The sequence below is a fragment of the Halictus rubicundus genome, chromosome 10 (genome assembly GCF_050948215.1).
Source record: "Halictus rubicundus isolate RS-2024b chromosome 10, iyHalRubi1_principal, whole genome shotgun sequence".
Classification (NCBI taxonomy): Eukaryota; Metazoa; Arthropoda; class Insecta; order Hymenoptera; family Halictidae; genus Halictus; species Halictus rubicundus.
The window spans coordinates 766484-779853 of record NC_135158.1 but is presented as its reverse complement, the minus strand read 5'-3'; the positions used below and the strand labels follow the sequence as shown (position 1 = coordinate 779853).

Genomic DNA, 13370 nt, shown 5'->3' with positions numbered 1-13370 from the left:
AGCCTCATTAATACTTACATTGTGATGTATAAGCTCCTAATCATTTACAATGAATTAATGCTTAGGATGTTTCTTATTTGAATTTCACTAAAAAACATCTTTGATAGAAATGTAAATATCTATTTCGTTTCATTATACAAAATGGTCTAAACAAATTTGATATTGGTCTAGTGTTTATAAACTAATGAACTAGTTGTACTAACGAATGAAGTATACAATATTACTCAATAAATGATGCTTTATATACATCAATGTAATAGAATAAATCGTTAAATTTACAGCAGATTAAAATTTATATACAGTATGTCTCATAAACTCATATCTCTTTCACGCGTCCACTTGTAAAAAAGAACTGCTATTAAATCCTATAACTTTTATTTAAAGCATTTTCACGTATCGTTGAATATAACCAAAATATTTCAGGTCGATAAAGTTCGTGGAATACACTGTATATAAATTTTGTAAACAGGTTTTGATATAAGCAGCGCTATTGATTTGGTTAAACAAATTGTCAGATCGTTTTAAAAGGAAAGAATATTTGTTTTATACTAAACGTAACTAGTACTAAAAAACTTAACCTTTAACACCATTAACCTGTTGTACGTATCAATTATTATTGTTCTCATTTCTATTCCGGTTACAATTACGTAATATAGGTATTGAAATATGAAGTTTTAAAAATCTAGTAGGATTTACATCATTAATATTGATAATTATGTGCACGCAAAGTGACGTTTATTTTTTTAATTAAATGAATTATTATTAATAATAATAGTAATATTAACTATTATTTTATGTATGTAAAATAGAACTATGTAGTTGTAACTAGCACCTTCACAATTTAAAATTTAAACGAATACTGCAAAACACGTACAGTTTAAACAAAAAGTAAATGAGTTTCGCTTAATCGACAAAATTATAGGACGCTGAATGGTGTATATAATACAATTTACCAGAACTATTAAAAATATCTAATAAAAGAAATGAGTGAGCTTTCCTTTATTTTTTACTAGCACGATTATTCGATAAAACAAATATTTTATATAATTATGGATCAAATTGCGTTCTTCAAGACTAGTATTAATTACATTAATGTTTTATAAATATATTGAGCAATATAAAATTAATGTTTTCAATCTCAAAATATTATTTACTGTACTTGCTGCACCAACAACGGCATTTTTATGTTCAAATGTGAAGTTTCTTTCAGTTATTTTAATGACACAGTTTTGAATTTATTTGCTAATTAATTTTAAGAAACCGGTATTCAGCATATAACTGTCAGTGAATTTAATTTTACATTTTCGTTGTAAGGAACCCTGCTATTCTTATTATAGAGTTTCTACCTTATTTTAATAAATAAGAATAATAATGATTTTCAATTTCTGAAAAGTTACGAGAATTTTAAATCGTTATTAGTGTAATGAAAATTTCGTAATAATGTGAAATCAATAAATATATATTAAAAATACCAGTTCCCTAAAATTAATTAAAAACCGAATGCAGAACTGTGCTACTACAATTACTAAACAGAATGTTATATTTCATCATGGCAAGATTGCTGTTCTTCCAATAAGAATATTAAAAAATATTTTCCAACATGTTTTTAACACATTAATATTAAGAACGTCCAGGCCTTGTTCAGAGTTAAGTAAAAAAATTATATAAAAGTCTACCTGATCAAGTGGTCGAAGTGATACAAAATAGAGGTGGGTTTAATAGTTGTGTTTAATTATACAGTATCTAACACTATTTTCGACAATAGTGTTTCATAACTAATGTTATAGTGTCTTATAATTAGTTTTGACTACGTATTTTTATGCAAACTTCCATTTTCATAGATTGCTTCACAAAAATCAATGTAAACGAAGAATTTTCTTCGACTACTGAAAAACGTACCGTCTAATAAAATAAGGAGACAATGCTATAATGTTATAATTCGAAACATTTTTCATAGTTTATTCGCTTCTAATAAATACCAAAAATTCTCAGTATGGCACGAGGTAAGTGCGCTCAATATCATATTTCGTGTTTATAAAATGTTCTGGATCAACCGAAATTTCCGTATTTGCTGAGAAAAATTTATATCTGATGAAATTATCAGAATATGTACAATCGATACAGATCCACAAAATACATTTATACAAAAAAATACATTTATTTTTACAATTTTGAATATAGGCCCACATAAAGAAGTTGTAAAATACAACTTTTAGTATCTCTGTAATTCCGACCGATTGCAGTTTTCTTCAAAATTTTGTTCACATTATGTAGTAAACTAATTGTTCTGACTTGGTCCAATATTAAAAAAATTATCATTCTTTTCAAAGCGTCTAAATATTACTGTGATTCATTGCACTTGTATTTACGGAAAAACAAATGGCTAAAAAATAAATTATGTTATTTGCAGCCTGTATAGCCAAATCATGTGTATCCATTGCACCGTTGAAGAAAAATATTTCAGCCACCGAGCTTTGAATTTTGGGTGAAATATTACTGCAAGAGCAAGTATTTGATATTCGGACGAACTATAACAATAGCAGTATTTTGTAATGACCAGACTGCGAATCTTCATGCAAGTTCTCATTTTCATGAATTATTTGATATAAATCTGAAGGAGATACAAGTATTTTGATTGATTTTTATTGTATTCGTCTTCTTGCATTTTACAGATATTTGTCTAGTAATGACATAACAATGGAATACAACATCTAAATACGTTTCGCATTTGAGAAAAGAAAATAAATTACAAGTTGAGAATGTATTCGTCATTCGAATGTTTTCTGAAATGCTTTTTGCCCGTATCGTATGAATTCGTTCGCCAGTGCATCTTAACCGTGGCTTCGTTCGGAAGGAATCTTTGGAAGAAAGCAGAAGGTGAAACGGAAAAATGAATAACTTCGCGAAGGGCGCGAATGATTTACACCACCCTGGTTCCCATCGAGCGAAATGCTATACGCGGCGAATACCTACTACCTTTACCTATTCTACCTTCTACAATCTGCAGGTAACAGCTACAGCTACAGGTATAGCAACGTAGACAGGAGTGCAGGCCCTCGACGTTTCCTTCCCCTTTGCCCACGTGCATTCGAGCCGTGCCGCACCGTGCCGCGCGCGTAGGCAGCAACGCCGCGCCGCCACTCGTTTGCCTCGCTCGCTGTTGCCTCGCCGCCGCTCGCCTCGCTAGTTTCGACACAGTCGTGCCGGTGTACGCATCTGCGCTCCGATATCCGATATATTTATTTCGTCCATCAATAGATCACGTCACAGATCACACGGTATTATACATAATTCGCAACGCGTCGATCCGCGTGGAAATATTTTCGAACAGTGAAGCTCGTCAGTCAAAGGATTTCGCGTTCTCTGTGAAATTGCGATCGGTGGCGATTCTCCTTCGCTGAATGAATCGTTCATTGGTTTAGCATGCATTGATTCTGTGGAGTATCCTTCTAGTCAGAGGTGAGTGAACTTTTTTTTTTCTCTTGTCGATTCCCTCCTTGGACTTGGTCGTGTCGTGACGTGCCGGTGGCGATGATAGTTTTTGTCAATTATCGACGCGTTTTTGCGAAACGAATAGCGTGGTGTTCATTCGGCGTGGAATTTTGGAAAGGAAAATAGTTTTCAGATCGATATCTTGTCGATGAGTTATCCGTCGGATTGTTTAATTTGGATTGTGTGTGTGTGTGTGTGTGTGTGTGTGTGTGTGTGTGTGTGTGTGTGTTTGATGTTTATTTTTTTAATTTTTGCCGGTAAATTACATCTATGAAAGCGAGCGTGACAAAACCATGAAAAAAACATCTTGGTTCCTGTGTTGTTTTTGCTAATAGTCACAGTTACCGATTGATACATATAGCTCAATGAAATGATGCCTGAAGATCGCGAGGAGAGACGAGGAGGATAGCTCTCTTCGATTTGCATGAAAAGTTACTATGAATTATATACGTTTACTATGCAAACATTTCTTCTAACATAAAAACTCCGACGTGTATATTTTTACCGTCTTAATTTCCAAAGGAATAACATTGAATAATATATCAAAATTATTAATATTTAATGACATTCCGTAGAAATTTGGAATTAGATAATATAGGCTAAGGGACCTAATTACTGTGGGGGTACCAATTACTGTGCCTATATTAATTCAACATTTTAAACATAAATATAATTAGTATAGGCACAGTAATTGGATCTCAGTGATAATTTTTAGGCCTTCGTAACTGTAGGCAACAACGTGTAATGTAAGTATGCCTTCACACGCGCGCACAATAGGAAGCAGAATTTGTATTAGACACAAGTCTTACCACAATAAATAATAATAATAACATTGTTATTATTATAACGTCGTGGACCTTTCATTTTGAATTCTGCGGTATTCTCTTACAGATTCTTTTTTTTTACGAAATATAATAAATATTAAAAGCTGACTTCGGTCATTCAGACAAACAGTTAAATAGTTCAAATTCTCGATTCCATTTTAACAGCTTGACTGCTTTGTCATCCATATGCGGGTGACGGAATTATTTATCCATATTTAAATATTAATTTTTACGCTTACATATTCATTATACCAAATTTGGTTAAAATCTGGAAAATTGAAGAAGGACTGCTCAGGATTAAACATTTTAATTTATCAATTTTTATTTCATTGAATAAATTACTTTGATTTTATGGAATTTTTGAAGTTGCTGGTTTGACAGTCGAAATGTTCAGAAAGTGAGAAGTTGAATCCTGTTACAAAGCTGTAAATGAAAGTGGCCCCCAACTCTTTCAGAAGTAAATTCGAAAATGCTGCTCTTTATTTTGAGATTTATGAACCTGTTTGTCGCGCTTTCAGCTTTGGCTACTGCTGCTGTTGAGAGATGCTTTAAATAGCAACCGTCATTCCTTTGTCAACCTGTGACCAATTAGGATAATATTTGCGAAACGCGCTAGTGTTTTCTCTCTTTTTCGCGATTGAAACTCCCTTTACTTTTGTATATTACTAAATTACTGTTACACAACTCGTTGCGTAGAAGCTGGGCTAGTGCAAGGTTGCTAGACCCAACTACTGTGCCTATATTAATTATATTTATTTTTAAAGCATAATGAATATTTAGAAAGCGATATGTAGGATATATATTTACTGATTTTAATGTAAAACATTCATTATCTCTTTTTTAACATTCATTATGCTTTAAAAATAAGAATAATTAATATAGGCACAGTATGTAACTCGGCCCCTTACCCTACTTTGATCGTTCAAATTTCGATTTCTGTGAACGGACGGCACGTCAACTGGTGGGATCGAAGAGTGTCGATTGTTTACATGATGTCGAATGTCGCGAGACAGTTAGCCTTGGGGCATCAAAATAAAATTTCGACTCCGTTGGACAACTTCAGACACGTAGAACGCAACGTATGATAAGCTAGGTTAAATCGCGGCAATTCGAAAATTGTTTTTAATGTCCGTTTTTTGTAGGTTCTATCGTGATTAATGTGTTTCAATACGGCTACATAAATTTTTTAAAATGGCGTTTATATAGTAAACGAATTATTACCGCGTTTTTTTAGGTCTTTGCATCACTGTGCAATGGTGGAATCGGAGTCTATTTTGACCCAGAGTATCAAAATCGTCATTCAAGTACTCTTTCTAGCGAGCTAATTAAATTAGAGCTGCTACGTTAGGAACAATAAAAAGATTAACGTGTCTACGAGAAACAACTCCAAAAATACGTTTTAAATATTGGTAAAGAAAACATTTGTAAACATACTCAATTATATTAAAATGGTCTACCGTTTGAGGGTTATTTTGTTATTTAAACTTGTTCTTTAGTTAAATCCGTAAAAGGTAAATTTTCGACTTAGTATACATATAATAGTTTACTACAAATTCCAGAAATTTTAAATATTATTATTGAAACATGTATTAAGTCTATCTGATTAAAATTATTGGGTCGCAAGATAAATACGTCCGATTATGTTGGATATCTCTTTCTATTTATTAATAAAATACAAAATTACATTTAATCAATTGTATGATTCCTGGCTGGGAGTGACTCCTTTTACCATCACAGTTACGTATGTACACTTACAATGAATCATAACTAAATTGTTAAAATTAGAACATATTTGCAACTCAACGAATTTATATTACAGCCCAATATTATATCATGTGTAACATTCAATTACAATTGAACGTAATTTATATATAGCACTAAATTCAATCTGCAATTTTAATAACTATTGAAATTTGATTCGATTGTGATTACAAATTTGTTTATCTAAAAGCCTTGTTTATCTAATGATAAGCGAACCGAATTCGCTTCATTTTACAGAAATCTGACAGTAATCCTAAATCTTCGTTATCACGATTAAAAGAACCTGTAAACGTTTCTGTGCATAGGTATTTAAAAGTCATTGATTTCGTGAATACGCCTAATATGCGAGTACAAATTATAGAAATGCGTACGTTTCGTATCCATAGATGCATTTCACATATTTGCATCTTCCGTAATCGTAGTAGCTAGTGATAAATCATTGCTGAATTCCCTTCCCTGGAATGAATATAAGGATCCAACCAGTGGAAACAAATTTAACCCTTTGCACTCAAAGCTATTTTAATTCCAAAACGAAACATTTCTTCCCACCTTCTATATATATATTTTTTTCATGTTATACATACGAAAATGGTGCAATGTACTCGTACAATACTGAAATGTTTAGTAGTTCATTAAATACAAACAATTTTAATAATGTAAAAAATATTTTGAACAATGATACAGCAATTTTTAGTGGTGCCTTACAGTCCATTCAAGGAATTACTTTTATAAATTATTATTACTTTTATAATTATAATGATATTTTGTGAGAATAAAATTACCGAAAATAAATATTTATAAAGACAGAGCAAACTACCTCAGGTTTAGCTCAATCTAATTTTAGTTTAATCACAAATGGGCCGATGGTTATATTGAATTTTTCAGATTAAGCGTACAGGGGAAAAAGTGGGGTGGGTATTAAAAAATAAAAGAAATTGGAGATAGCACTATTTTTATAAATATGTATTAGTTGCTTTCAGAAATTAAAGATTTGTATTTGTAATAACTAGAATGTGATCTTTACGCAGCCTTTAACAATTCTTAAAATCAAAAAATATAAAACTATAATAAAATGTAGTCGAGTCTGCTTGTGAAAATATTTTACGTTCACATTTGCAGTCTAATGATAAAACTGCTGTACATCAATAAAACAAGAATATTGTATAGTTGCTTTAAACTGTTTCTTTGACTGGTTATAAGAAAACCAAAGTGTGTTCATCAGAACAAACTTCTGCCTTTGCGAAAATGCTGTCTGCAGCTTCGTTAAGGAGTTATTAAAATACGGACCAAACAGCGGACGAATTCCGGTCCGAGGAGAGGCGTTGACATTGGCCAAGCCAGGATCTGTCCACTGTAATCACGCTCTAATTGGTCAGTAATTTTCGTTAATAACTCCTTAAAAAAGTTGCGAAGAAAATTTTCGCAAAAGAAAAGTTGCCTCGAACGATCTCAGGAACCACCCCTTTCAAGGAAATACAACATTTTTGCGACACGCTGTCTGGATTTCAAATAAAAATAGAGTGATACGGATTAGGAGACACTAAGAGTAGCATAATACTTGATAATGTCCTATTGTTTAATGATACTGGGTGGATTGTGTGTACAGAAACTTTTAATGGAAATGGTGCAGTGATCTGATAACAATCGCGTGCTATTCAAAATGTGTATACAATAATTGTTTTCACGTGGTCCGGTAAATATTTATTTACATTGCAACGCAGAACTGTTGTGATTATGATGCATTCTAGCCGAGTGAAATTAGGTAAACATTTTGTACCTAAAATGCGTTACGTGGAAAAAATTCTCTCGTCACGTAAGCAAAAATGGTCACCGAAAAAGGAACCAGTATATACATGATACGGTTCTTTTATTCATTACATATGATCCCATCTGTTTCTATAAAGTGTTTACTCGATATATGTCCACAACACGAATCTATTCAGGGACATATATCAGCTAGAAGATACTATTCTTTAATACACTGCCGAACGTAGAAAAGGACAGCGAAGCTCGAGTAGCCTCGGTCGCCGAGAAGTGTAAACTAACAAAACTTCTTTATTTTTCATTGCATTTTATGGGACTTTTACCAACATATTCGTGTGATGTATTCGTGGAATTTTTCTAATGAAAATGGCACCAAATATGACACAATTCCAATGATATTTACTTGTGTAATGAACGATGAAAGTTACCTCCCATTACAATTATATTAACGGAAAATTAGTGTAAATATGATCCGAATTGTATCGTGTTTGGTATCATTTTAATCAGAAAAATTCCACAAATATATTGGTTAAAATCTCATTAAAAATAATGAAAAATAAAGAAGTTTTGTTATTGGATTAATGGCGATCTCCTGGTCTCACACCGATATAACTGACCTATATTATATTTACACTCTTTAGCGGCCACTTGAGCTTTTTGGCCCCTTACGGGGTATACCCCGCGGCAGTGCAGATAGCTGTATGATTTTTATCGGCTAGATATTTGGGACATATGTCGAGTGAAGACTGTATTTTTACTATTCTCTATACTTTTCTTAATTCTGCTTTCTCATTTCCTATTAATTTATGCACACATTTAATTTTTGCAAACAGTATTACATCATTAATTTTCAAAAGGAAAAGGAGTCTCTAAAGTATTTAATTCTTTTTGCTATTTCCAAATTGTTGCCCGTTTTCTTATTGTCCCGATTGAATCGATTTAAATATTAGCCGATCAGCGCCTTATACGGCGAACAATGAGTAGCAATTTGTATGTACAAAAATGGCGAACAACCGTATAATGGATGGTCTTAACTTATGGCTGAAACACTGTCTCATACTTCGCGAGCGTAAAAGGATACGACGGTAACGATAATTGCATTGTCCGACTGTTGATCTTATTGTTGGGATACTAACTCGGATAACATGCGATCTCATCGGGCACACGTTAATGACGAGCCAACCCCGAGTTCATCCAATCGTAGATGCATCCATTCGCACTGCTAATGTTTCTTTACGTGGGCTATGCGCATTGTTCAAAGCATTTTCTGGTTTTTTCCTGATTGGTCTATTCTGCACGCATAATATTTACGTTTTCAGTAGAAAAAGGAAGCTGTTACATATTGTGCTTTGAGAAATACGATTTTGTTATGTTTGCTATTACAATTGCATTCGTATTTGCTGGCAATCCCGGATCAAAAATACTTTATACCTTCTTATCTCTGTACATACAGTGTGTTTCATAAATATTATGAGCATATTTTTGCTAAAGATATTATTATTTATTTATTGCTAGAAACCAAATAATTTGCTAAAGATACTATGATCCTTTAATCAGTAGACTGTGAACTTAAGCAAAATTTCTATTCTAAAACACAGCAACTTATAGAAAAGTGAATCTACGAAAATCTTTTTGTGTTCATCATTTTTTCTTTAATTTCATTTCACCTATAAGAAAGTCATTAAGTCTAATTATTAAAAGTGGAACGATATAATTGAATGAAATGTCATTGAATAATGTAAAACAAAGTCACGAACAAATATTGTTGAACAGAAAAAGTACAAAGCCATACAAAATCTAATACATATTAACATATGTGTACATGTATGCAGTAATAAAATGTAAGCCTTAAAATCTTTGTTTTACTATGTTTCGCATGTTAGGACGTGCGAGAAAATTAACCATTTAGCTGTTGCGACCTCTTTGAAAAATGTGTGCCTAAATTGCGTTACAACATTTAAGCGATGAGGAGTATACTCGTTAAAGACAGAGTATGTGTGGCTGTTATAATACGGAATTAAGTTGTAGAACATTTTCGCGAAGGAAAAAGTTATTTCAAATGATCTTAGGAATCACCCCTTTCAAGGAAGTACATTTTTGGGACACCCTGCATATGAACCTGTAACGGGTCACTTATGACTATCGAAAGGAAGCAATACATTTACAGAAAAATCATTGAATACAGTTTTTTTCATAATAATTATTTACATATTTTTATTTGTTCTTTTTATTTTGTCTTGGCTTCCAAATATTTCAAACATCTTGAAGTTTACGAATATATTTTAGTTTTCATTAAAATTACAATTATAAGTAGCAAATTGTAAGTACTTTTTACGCATGACGAGTGTACTCGTCATAACACAAAATACATATTGCCATTTCTTCATGGCGAGTATGCTCGTCAAAAACAGCTAACTGGTTAATAAATATCCGCAATCTCGTAATCAGTTATGAAGCTATAATATTTCATTGCTCTCCATAGGAGCGTAGTTATTCGCATATAATATTTTATAACGCCCAATGTCTTTAGTCAGTCTCATCACACTTTCTTCAAGATTCTGTCCCCCATTATTAATTCAAACGTCGGGAAGCATGATGAAAGAGCTACCTAATGTGACACTAACTTTTACTCATAACCCTGAAATATATGTGCGCGCGTTATTAGTGTGTTTCATAGTAAGCCGAAGAAACGTTTCGGCTCTTTGCTCCGCGGGTACTGCTGCGGCACATTATGCAAATCGTAAACACGATTAAGCGGCGGGTGCCCTTCCAATTAAAACGAATATTTTCAAACGATTGGCGGTATTGACGCAGGGTTACTTTTGCGCACCCGTCGCGTCGGAAAGGAGGCGGAAGGGAACGGAACGGAACGGAACGGAGGTTGCACCAAGCAACCTGAACTCACCTGGGTAGATTTGTCGATCGATGACGTCACCCTCGACGAAACAGGCACTCCCGTATGCATCTGCCTGCGGCCATATACGCGTGTTCGATGCTCGCGAATAAAAAAAGGCTAAAACGGACTGGAAAGAAGAAGAGGCACACAGCGAAGGCAAGCAATCGGCCAACGAACTCTCGCAGCTAGCTTGATACACCTCTTTCTCTTTCATCCTCTATTTCTCTCGTTCTCGGTCCTCTCCGTCTCCGTTCCGTTCCCTTTTTCTCTCCTTTTTTCTGTCCCGTCTTTTCTTCGCCCGACCTTCTTCCCCTCGCGACTTTTCTTCTGTTCCATCTAATCTCGCGATCTCCATCTGACCTTGCTTCCCTGGCGCAACCGTGAACGTGTGTGTCATTCGGGTCCTAGATAAGCGAGAGAGCAAATGAGAAGTATCGCAGGTGCGCGGCCAGTTTATAAAAAGGATCGACCAACCAACCGGGTATAGACCGTAAGCTGCCTTGCGAATTGCTGGATTACAGGGTTTTCTCGATATATGTCCACAACACGGGTCTACCCAGGGACATATTATTATATCGGCTAGAAGTAGAAAAGGACAGCGAGGCTCGAGTGGTCTCGATTCACGGCCCCTCACGGGATATACCCCGCGACAATGGGGATAGTTTCGGGACTATTATCGGTTAAATATTTGGGACATATATCGAGTAAAGATTGTATACCGGAAATCGAGATCGACGGTTTACATCCGTTAAATACACTCCGGGACGAAGGAACTGTAATTGAAGGATTTTAATTCATTTTCACATTACAACTGAAAGTTTTTCTCTGTACACTGTTTCAGGATGCGTTTAATAACACGTTAGTCATACGTTTATTAACAAGTATTAATTCATTAATTTTTCTTATAATTAAGTATCCAGTACGAGAAATTATGCGAAATAAAGTCGTCGATAGCGAAAGTGTAATGACACGTGCTTTACAATAATTATCATAGATTCGTACTACGAGTCAATTTTTGTTATAAAAGTAATTTAAAATTTAATGTTTCTCTGAGATATATGATAGTGCAAGTAATGAGATAGTGCGCAATTAAATTAAGTGCAGTGAAAAGCAATACCATTACGACGAGCTCGAGGCACATTTTGAAAATATTTAAAACAGCGCACCCGCCATTAACTTTCTTCTGATGTTGTAATACATGCTCTTTATCCGTTGAATCTCGGTCGCGCGCTTCTCGTATAATTAACGAGGATACTAATTGTGTAGTTCTACCATACTGCGGTACATGCTAACATTGTAATTATAGTGTTTTTACGAGTAATTACTAGTGATTACGTTTCTCCGACTCACGCGTTGCTGTTCCTTTTCCGCACAAATCAGTTAACTTTTTCCTGTTACTATTTTGCACAGTTTTGTGCTATATCTTTCTAACGACATTAATATCGCCAGTCTTAAATCTTTTCATCAAGTAGATGTCATTTGGTCAAAATACATATTTCCTGCAGTAAAAAGAAATGTTTTGCACTGAAAAGAATTTTACAGTTGTAGGAGAAAGTGTTCTCTCAACTTTACAACAGCAAAATGATATTTTTTTTTTCTACCATATTTCGATTTAGGGCAGCTTCCGTATGGAAACTTAATTTCCAAGATAAGTATAAAAAAGGCGAATGTAATCATTTCCATTAGGTCAATGTGATCGATCAAATTACACACCACATTTGAAATCCGATATTTTATAGTACACAACCCAACGTTAAAGAGTAGTACAAAATTCTATTTTGAGAAATTGGTATTATTTCAGGCGTTAATGTGTGTAACATTTATTATAATCATTTTTGTCGAATAAGTCATAATTACTCCATTTTGATACGTTATAATATTATAAATATAGCAGACAAATTAATTTCAAGTTCTGTCTCTAGTCTCAAGAATTCTAAGCTTAAAATTCTATAACGACATACGTGAGTGTTTCTTATTGAATAAATTCATAACTGTTTTTTTACTTATTTGCTGTACATACAAAATCTAAGTAATCAGAAATTAAAATCATTTCTGTGTATTTTGAAAAAATTTGTCCTAGAATTGCTTCCAATAAAAATAAAATGAAGGAATTTTGTTTGAACTGGTATTCTTTCCCATAATGTTGTTTTTGAATTTCAAAACCTTTTTTGCCGCTACACGTGCCACTCGAGGCAGCGACCGGAGATAAGAATAGGCGAGATGCGGTCATTAAAAAAGCCCTCTGAGAAATCGAGCGGCTGTTCCACAAATCTTTTTGGAGTACTTGGCAACTGTAATATAACTGACGCGTCGGGCTTTGTGCCAAGATTTTTGTCACAAAGATTTTTTTTTGTTTGCATTGAGGCTAGTGTATTAATTACAAAAATATTTCTGCATCTTTTGGAGAGAAAGGAATTCTACAATTTAATTTACCCTCATAATAATTATTACTGGAAATATTAATAGGTACAGATTTATTTGTCTCAATGGAAGTAAATCGTTTTTTATGGAATACGTATGTGTACCATCGTCCTTGCTCTCTATTAGATCCTTGACATAAATTTCTTAGAAATACCGTATTGTATCTTTCAATTGATACTTTGTTTCTTACACGACATTGTCTTTAATATAAT

General features: G+C 33.6%; 1 protein-coding gene across 2 annotated transcripts in view; it reads left to right on the top strand.

Annotated features, from left to right (window-relative positions):
- Window positions 1-3193: 3193 nt before the first annotated feature.
- The window catches only part of LOC143357883 (uncharacterized), a 46037-nt gene continuing 35860 nt past the window's right edge, over window positions 3194-13370 (top strand). For both annotated transcript variants that reach the window (XM_076794541.1, XM_076794542.1), the window contains exon 1: window positions 3194-3459. The gene's annotated coding sequence lies outside the window, so the exon portion shown is untranslated. The remainder of the gene's footprint in view (window positions 3460-13370) is intronic.